Genomic DNA, 7,915 nt, shown 5'->3' with positions numbered 1-7,915 from the left:
TGTTTGGTAACTCTGGTGCAACCCAGTCACCCTGACTGGTCCATCAAAAAGCTGTGGAACTAAGCGTAGCTTTGAATGACCTACATTCAAAGCTACACTTAGTTCCACAGTTTTTTTTAATCGGTTCATGGGATGGGGGCGTTGCTGGCTAGGCCATCATTTATTGCCCATCCCTAATTGCCCTTGAGAACAACTCCGTATTACCCCAACTTTTCCTATTGCAGGCCAGACAATGTAGGGGTGGAGAGGGAATGTGGATCACAGCCAAACTCAACTAGTCTTTTTTATTAGATTACTATGGGAGTAAGAGCTGTGAGATTCTACATTGCACTGGGTCAAACATTTACCACCCCCCCCCCAACTCGACCAAAGGATGATCAGAGAAGCGGGGTCAATGTTCACCAGCGTGGTGATTGACGAGACGATTACAAATCTGATTGGGTGCTGAGTGTTGATTGGCATGTGAGTACGTATTCCCATTGGTTGCAGGGGTTGGTGGCGGGTGGCAGCGAGCGGCACTGTGAGTGGCGGGGATTTTCAGTTGGAGAGCGCGGACGGGGTGAGTTTGGGGCCTGAGGTTGGGCCCGGGATGGGTGTACGGCCGGGGGCAGCCATGTTCTGATCTAGGCTTCGCCGCTTCGAACTTCTCTGGCTTCGCTTATTCGTTATTACATTGTGTTATGAGTGCGGCCTGCAGATCTTCAAGCTCGAGTCAGAGCGAGGCCCTGGCCGAGCGCGATCAAGGGAGTGACCTGAGACTGGCTGCAATCGCGGCCCGGTACCGCTTTGGACCCTGATTACTGAACGGTGAAAGGCGGAGCTTCCCTGCAACTGTTCGGCGGAGAGAAAAATCAACAGTTTTCCAGCACCGGCTGCAGTCCCCGCCTGGAAAGTTCCGTCGTATTCCCAGGCTAGTCTCCATAACACAACCCTTCCCCTCGTTCCCCCCACTTCGCCCACCATCCCCACCCGCCTCTCTTTCTCCCCCCCCCCCCCACCCGCCTCTCTTTCCCCCCCCCCCCACCCGCCTCTCTTTCCCCCCCCCCACCCGCCTCTCTTTCCCCCCCCCCACCCGCCTCTCTTTCCCCCCCCCCCACCCGCCTCTCTTTCCCCCCCCCCCACCCGCCTCTCTTTCCCCCCCCCCCACCCGCCTCTCTTTCCCCCCCCCCACCCGCCTCTCTTTCCCCCCCCCCACCCGCCTCTATTTTCCCCCCCCCCACCCGCCTCTATTTCCCCCCCCCCACCCGCCTCTATTTTCCCCCCCCCCACCCGCCTCTATTTTCCCCCCCCCCACCCGCCTCTCTTTCCCCCCCCCCACCCGCCTCTCTTTCCCCCCCCCCCACCCGCCTCTCTTTCCCCCCCCCCACCCGCCTCTCTTTCCCCCCCCCACCCGCCTCTCTTTCCCCCCCCCCCACCCGCCTCTCTTTCCCCCCCCCCCACCCGCCTCTCTTTCCCCCCCCCCACCCGCCTCTCTTTCCCCCCCCCCCACCCGCCTCTCTTTCCCCCCCCCCCACCCGCCTCTTTCCCCCCCCCCACCCGCCTCTCTTTCCCCCCCCCCCACCCGCATCTCTTTCCCCCCCCCCGCCTCTCTTTCCCCCCCCCCCCACCCGCCTCTCTTCCCCCCCCCCACCCGCCTCTCTTCCCCCCCCCCACCCGCCTCTCTTTCCCCCCCCCCCACCCGCCTCTCTTTCCCCCCCCCCACCCGCCTCTCTTTCCCCCCCCCCACCCGCCTCTCTTTCCCCCCCCCCACCCGCCTCTCTTTCCCCCCCCCCACCCGCCTCTCTTTCCCCCCCCCCACCCGCCTCTCTTTCCCCCCCCCCCACCCGCCTCTCTTTCCCCCCCCCCCACCCGCCTCTCTTTCCCCCCCCCCCCCACCCGCCTCTCTTTCCCCCCCCCCACCCGCCTCTCTTTCCCCCCCCCACCCGCCTCTCTTTCCCCCCCCCCACCCGCCTCTCTTTCCCCCCCCCCCCACCCGCCTCTCTTTCCCCCCCCCCACCCGCCTCTCTTTCCCCCCCCCCCACCCGCCTCTCTTTCCCCCCCCCCCACCCGCCTCTCTTTCCCCCCCCCACCCGCCTCTCTTTCCCCCCCCCCCACCCGCCTCTCTTTCCCCCCCCCCCACCCGCCTCTCTTTCCCCCCCCCCCACCCGCCTCTCTTTCCCCCCCCCCCACCCGCCTCTCTTTCCCCCCCCCCCACCCGCCTCTCTTTCCCCCCCCCCCACCCGCCTCTCTTTCCCCCCCCCCCACCCGCCTCTCTTTCCCCCCCCCCCACCCGCCTCTCTTTCCCCCCCCACCACCCGCCTCTCTTTCCCCCCCCCCCACCCGCCTCTCTTTCCCCCCCCCCACCCGCCTCTCTTTCCCCCCCCCCCACCCGCCTCTCTTCCCCCCCCCCCACCCGCCTCTCTTTCCCCCCCCCCCACCCGCCTCTCTTTCCCCCCCCCCCACCCGCCTCTCTTTCCCCCCCCCCCCCACCCGCCTCTCCCCCCCCCCCCCCACCCGCCTCTCCCCCCCCCACCCGCCTCTCCCCCCCCCCACCCGCCTCTCCCCCCCCCCCACCCGCCTCTCTTCCCCCCCCCCACCCGCCTCTCTTCCCCCCCCCCACCCGCCTCTCTTCCCCCCCCCCACCCGCCTCTCTTCCCCCCCCCCCCACCCGCCTCTCTTCCCCCCCCCCCACCCGCCTCTCTTCCCCCCCCCCCCACCCGCCTCTCTTCCCCCCCCCCCCACCCGCCTCTCTTCCCCCCCCCCCCACCCGCCTCTCTTCCCCCCCCCCCCACCCGCCTCTCTTCCCCCCCCCCCACCCGCCTCTCTTCCCCCCCCCCCCACCCGCCTCTCTTCCCCCCCCCCCCACCCGCCTCTCTTCCCCCCCCCCCCACCCGCCTCTCTTCCCCCCCCCCCCACCCGCCTCTCTTCCCCCCCCCCCCACCCGCCTCTCTTCCCCCCCCCCCACCCGCCTCTCTTCCCCCCCCCCCCACCCGCCTCTCTTCCCCCCCCCCCACCCGCCTCTCTTCCCCCCCCCACCCCGCCTCTCTTCCCCCCCCCCACCCGCCTCTCTTCCCCCCCACCCGCCTCTCTTCCCCCCCACCCGCCTCTCTTCCCCCCCCCACCCGCCTCTCTTCCCCCCCACCCGCCTCTCTTCCCCCCCACCCGCCTCTCTTCCCCCCCCACCCGCCTCTCTTCCCCCCCACCCGCCTCTCTTCCCCCCCCACCCGCCTCTCTTCCCCCCCCACCCGCCTCTCTTCCCCCCCCACCCGCCTCTCTTCCCCCCCCACCCGCCTCTCTTCCCCCCCCACCCGCCTCTCTTCCCCCCCCACCCGCCTCTCTTCCCCCCCACCCGCCTCTCTTCCCCCCCCACCCGCCTCTCTTCCCCCCCCACCCGCCTCTCTTCCCCCCCCACCCGCCTCTCTTCCCCCCCACCCGCCTCTCTTCCCCCCCACCGCCTCTCTTCCCCCCCCACCCGCCTCTCTTCCCCCCCCACCCGCCTCTCTTCCCCCCCACCCGCCTCTCTTCCCCCCCCACCCGCCTCTCTTCCCCCCCCCACCCGCCTCTCTTCCCCCCCCACCCGCCTCTCTTCCCCCCCCACCCGCCTCTCTTCCCCCCCCACCCGCCTCTCTTCCCCCCCACCCGCCTCTCTTCCCCCCCACCCGCCTCTCTTCCCCCCCCACCCGCCTCTCTTCCCCCCCCACCCGCCTCTCTTCCCCCCCCACCCGCCTCTCTTCCCCCCCCACCCGCCTCTCTTCCCCCCCACCCGCCTCTCTTCCCCCCCCACCCGCCTCTCTTCCCCCCCCACCCGCCTCTCTTCCCCCCCCACCCGCCTCTCTTCCCCCCCCACCCGCCTCTCTTCCCCCCCCACCCGCCTCTCTTCCCCCCCCACCCGCCTCTCTTCCCCCCCCACCCGCCTCTCTTCCCCCCCCACCCGCCTCTCTTCCCCCCCACCCGCCTCTCTTCCCCCCCCACCCGCCTCTCTTCCCCCCCCCACCCGCCTCTCTTCCCCCCCACCCGCCTCTCTTCCCCCCCCACCCGCCTCTCTTCCCCCCCCACCCGCCTCTCTTCCCCCCCCACCCGCCTCTCTTCCCCCCCCACCCGCCTCTCTTCCCCCCCCACCCGCCTCTCTTCCCCCCCCACCCGCCTCTCTTCCCCCCCCACCCGCCTCTCTTCCCCCCCACCCGCCTCTCTTCCCCCCCCACCCGCCTCTCTTCCCCCCCCACCCGCCTCTCTTCCCCCCCCACCCGCCTCTCTTCCCCCCCCCACCCGCCTCTCTTCCCCCCCCACCCGCCTCTCTTCCCCCCCCCACCCGCCTCTCTTCCCCCCCACCCGCCTCTCTTCCCCCCCACCCCGCCTCTCTTCCCCCTCTCTTCCCCCCCCACCCGCCTCTCTTCCCCCCCACCCGCCTCTCTTCCCCCCCCACCCGCCTCTCTTCCCCCCCCACCCGCCTCTCTTCCCCCCCACCCGCCTCTCTTCCCCCGCCCTCCCCCCACCGCCTCTCTTCCCCCCCCACCCGCCTCTCTTCCCCCCCCACCCGCCTCTCTTCCCCCCCACCCGCCTCTCTTCCCCCCCACCCGCCTCTCTTCCCCCCCACCCGCCTCTCTTCCCCCCCCACCCGCCTCTCTTCCCCCCCCACCCGCCTCTCTTCCCCCCCCGCTCTCCCCCCACCCGCCTCTCTTCCCCCCCCACCCGCCTCTCTTCCCCCCCCACCCGCCTCTCTTCCCCCCCACCCGCCTCTCTTCCCCCCCACCCGCCTCTCTTCCCCCCCCACCCGCCTCTCTTCCCCCCCCACCCGCCTCTCTTCCCCCCCACCCGCCTCTCTTCCCCCCCCACCCGCCTCTCTTCCCCCCCCCCCCCGCCTCTCTTCCCCCCCCACCCGCCTCTCTTCCCCCCCCACCCGCCTCTCTTCCCCCCCCACCCGCCTCTCTTCCCCCCCACCCGCCTCTCTTCCCCCCCCACCCGCCTCTCTTCCCCCCCCACCCGCCTCTCTTCCCCCCCCACCCGCCTCTCTTCCCCCCCCACCCGCCTCTCTTCCCCCCCCACCCGCCTCTCTTCCCCCCCACCCGCCTCTCTTCCCCCCCACCCGCCTCTCTTCCCCCCCACCCGCCTCTCTTCCCCCCCCACCCGCCTCTCTTCCCCCCCCACCCGCCTCTCTTCCCCCCCCACCCGCCTCTCTTCCCCCCCCACCCGCCTCTCTTCCCCCCCCACCCGCCTCTCTTCCCCCCCCACCCGCCTCTCTTCCCCCCCCACCCGCCTCTCTTCCCCCCCCACCCGCCTCTCTTCCCCCCACCCGCCTCTCTTCCCCCCCCACCCGCCTCTCTTCCCCCCCCACCCGCCTCTCTTCCCCCCCCACCCGCCTCTCTTCCCCCCCCACCCGCCTCTCTTCCCCCCCCACCCGCCTCTCTTCCCCCCCCACCCGCCTCTCTTCCCCCCCCACCCGCCTCTCTTCCCCCCCCACCCGCCTCTCTTCCCCCCCCACCCGCCTCTCTTCCCCCCCCACCCGCCTCTCTTCCCCCCCCACCCGCCTCTCTTCCCCCCCCACCCGCCTCTCTTCCCCCCCCACCCGCCTCTCTTCCCCCCCCACCCGCCTCTCTTCCCCCCCACCCGCCTCTCTTCCCCCCCCACCCGCCTCTCTTCCCCCCCCACCCGCCTCTCTTCCCCCCCCCACCCGCCTCTCTTCCCCCCCCACCCGCCTCTCTTCCCCCCCCACCCGCCTCTCTTCCCCCCCCACCCGCCTCTCTTCCCCCCCCACCCGCCTCTCTTCCCCCCCCACCCGCCTCTCTTCCCCCCCCACCCGCCTCTCTTCCCCCCCACCCGCCTCTCTTCCCCCCCCACCCGCCTCTCTTCCCCCCCCACCCGCCTCTCTTCCCCCCCCACCCGCCTCTCTTCCCCCCCCACCCGCCTCTCTTCCCCCCCCACCCGCCTCTCTTCCCCCCCCACCCGCCTCTCTTCCCCCCCCACCCGCCTCTCTTCCCCCCCACCCGCCTCTCTTCCCCCCCCACCCGCCTCTCTTCCCCCCCCACCCGCCTCTCTTCCCCCCCCACCCGCCTCTCTTCCCCCCCCACCCGCCTCTCTTCCCCCCCCACCCGCCTCTCTTCCCCCCCCACCCGCCTCTCTTCCCCCCACCCGCCTCTCTCCCCCCCACCCGCCTCTCTTCCCCCCCCACCCGCCTCTCTTCCCCCCCCACCCGCCTCTCTTCCCCCCCACCCGCCTCTCTTCCCCCCCCACCCGCCTCTCTTCCCCCCCACCCGCCTCTCTTCCCCCCCCACCCGCCTCTCTTCCCCCCCACCCGCCTCTCTTCCCCCCCCACCGCGCCCTCTTCCCCCCCCACCCGCCTCTCTTCCCCCCCCACCCGCCTCTCTTCCCCCCCACCCGCCTCTCTTCCCCCCCACCCGCCTCTCTTCCCCCCCCACCCGCCTCTCTTCCCCCCCCACCCGCCTCTCTTCCCCCCCCACCCGCCTCTCTTCCCCCCCACCCGCCTCTCTTCCCCCCCCACCCGCCTCTCTTCCCCCCCCACCCGCCTCTCTTCCCCCCCACCCGCCTCTCTTCCCCCCCACCCGCCTCTCTTCCCCCCCACCCGCCTCTCTTCCCCCCCACCCGCCTCTCTTCCCCCCCCACCCGCCTCTCTTCCCCCCCCACCCGCCTCTCTTCCCCCCCCCACCCGCCTCTCTTCCCCCCCCCCACCCGCCTCTCTTCCCCCCCACCCGCCTCTCTTCCCCCCCACCCGCCTCTCTTCCCCCCCCCCGCCTCTCTTCCCCCCCCACCCGCCTCTCTTCCCCCCCCACCCGCCTCTCTTCCCCCCCCACCCGCCTCTCTTCCCCCCCCACCCGCCTCTCTTCCCCCCCCACCCGCCTCTCTTCCCCCCCCACCCGCCTCTCTTCCCCCCCACCCGCCTCTCTTCCCCCCCACCCGCCTCTCTTCCCCCCCCACCCGCCTCTCTTCCCCCCCCACCGCCTCTCTTCCCCCCCACCCGCCTCTCTTCCCCCCCCACCCGCCTCTCTTCCCCCCCCACCCGCCTCTCTTCCCCCCCCACCCGCCTCTCTTCCCCCCCCACCCGCCTCTCTTCCCCCCCCACCCGCCTCTCTTCCCCCCCCACCCGCCTCTCTTCCCCCCCCACCCGCCTCTCTTCCCCCCCCACCCGCCTCTCTTCCCCCCCCACCCGCCTCTCTTCCCCCCCCACCCGCCTCTCTTCCCCCCCACCCGCCTCTCTTCCCCCCCCACCCGCCTCTCTTCCCCCCCCACCCGCCTCTCTTCCCCCCCCACCCGCCTCTCTTCCCCCCCCACCCGCCTCTCTTCCCCCCCCCACCCGCCTCTCTTCCCCCCCCACCCGCCTCTCTTCCCCCCCCACCCGCCTCTCTTCCCCCCCCACCCGCCTCTCTTCCCCCCCCACCCGCCTCTCTTCCCCCCCCACCCGCCTCTCTTCCCCCCCCACCCGCCTCTCTTCCCCCCCACCCGCCTCTCTTCCCCCCCCACCCGCCTCTCTTCCCCCCCCCACCCGCCTCTCTTCCCCCCCCACCCGCCTCTCTTCCCCCCCCACCCGCCTCTCTTCCCCCCCCACCCGCCTCTCTTCCCCCCCCACCCGCCTCTCTTCCCCCCCCACCCGCCTCTCTTCCCCCCCCCCACCCGCCTCTCTTCCCCCCCCACCCGCCTCTCTTCCCCCCCCACCCGCCTCTCTTCCCCCCCCACCGCCTCTCTTCCCCCCCCACCCGCCTCTCTTCCCCCCCCACCCGCCTCTCTTCCCCCCCCACCCGCCTCTCTTCCCCCCCCACCCGCCTCTCTTCGCTCTTCCCCCCCCACCCGCCTCTCTTCCCCCCCCACCACCCGCCTCTCTTCCCCCCCCACCCGCTCTCTTCCCCCCCCACCCGCCTCTCTTCCCCCCCCCACCCGCCTCTCTTCCCCCCCCACCCGCCTCTCTTCCCCCCCCACCCGCCTCTCA

The 7,915-nt window shown here is 73.4% G+C and overlaps 1 protein-coding gene across 3 annotated transcripts in view; it reads left to right on the top strand.

Moving 5' to 3' along the window:
* The first annotated feature begins 473 nt into the window (after window positions 1–473).
* Window positions 474–7,915, top strand: part of rfwd3 (ring finger and WD repeat domain 3) — a 58,129-nt gene continuing 50,687 nt past the window's right edge. Inside the window, exon 1 of one of the 3 annotated variants that reach the window (XM_068049671.1) lies at window positions 474–559. The gene's annotated coding sequence lies outside the window, so the exon portion shown is untranslated. The other 2 variants (XM_068049672.1, XM_068049670.1) reach the window with 2 other exon arrangements.

The sequence above is a fragment of the Heterodontus francisci genome, chromosome 17, assembly GCF_036365525.1.
Source record: "Heterodontus francisci isolate sHetFra1 chromosome 17, sHetFra1.hap1, whole genome shotgun sequence".
NCBI lineage: Eukaryota > Metazoa > Chordata > Chondrichthyes > Heterodontiformes > Heterodontidae > Heterodontus > Heterodontus francisci.
The sequence above is the reverse complement of the archived record's forward strand: the minus strand, read 5'-3'. Positions and strand labels throughout refer to the sequence as shown.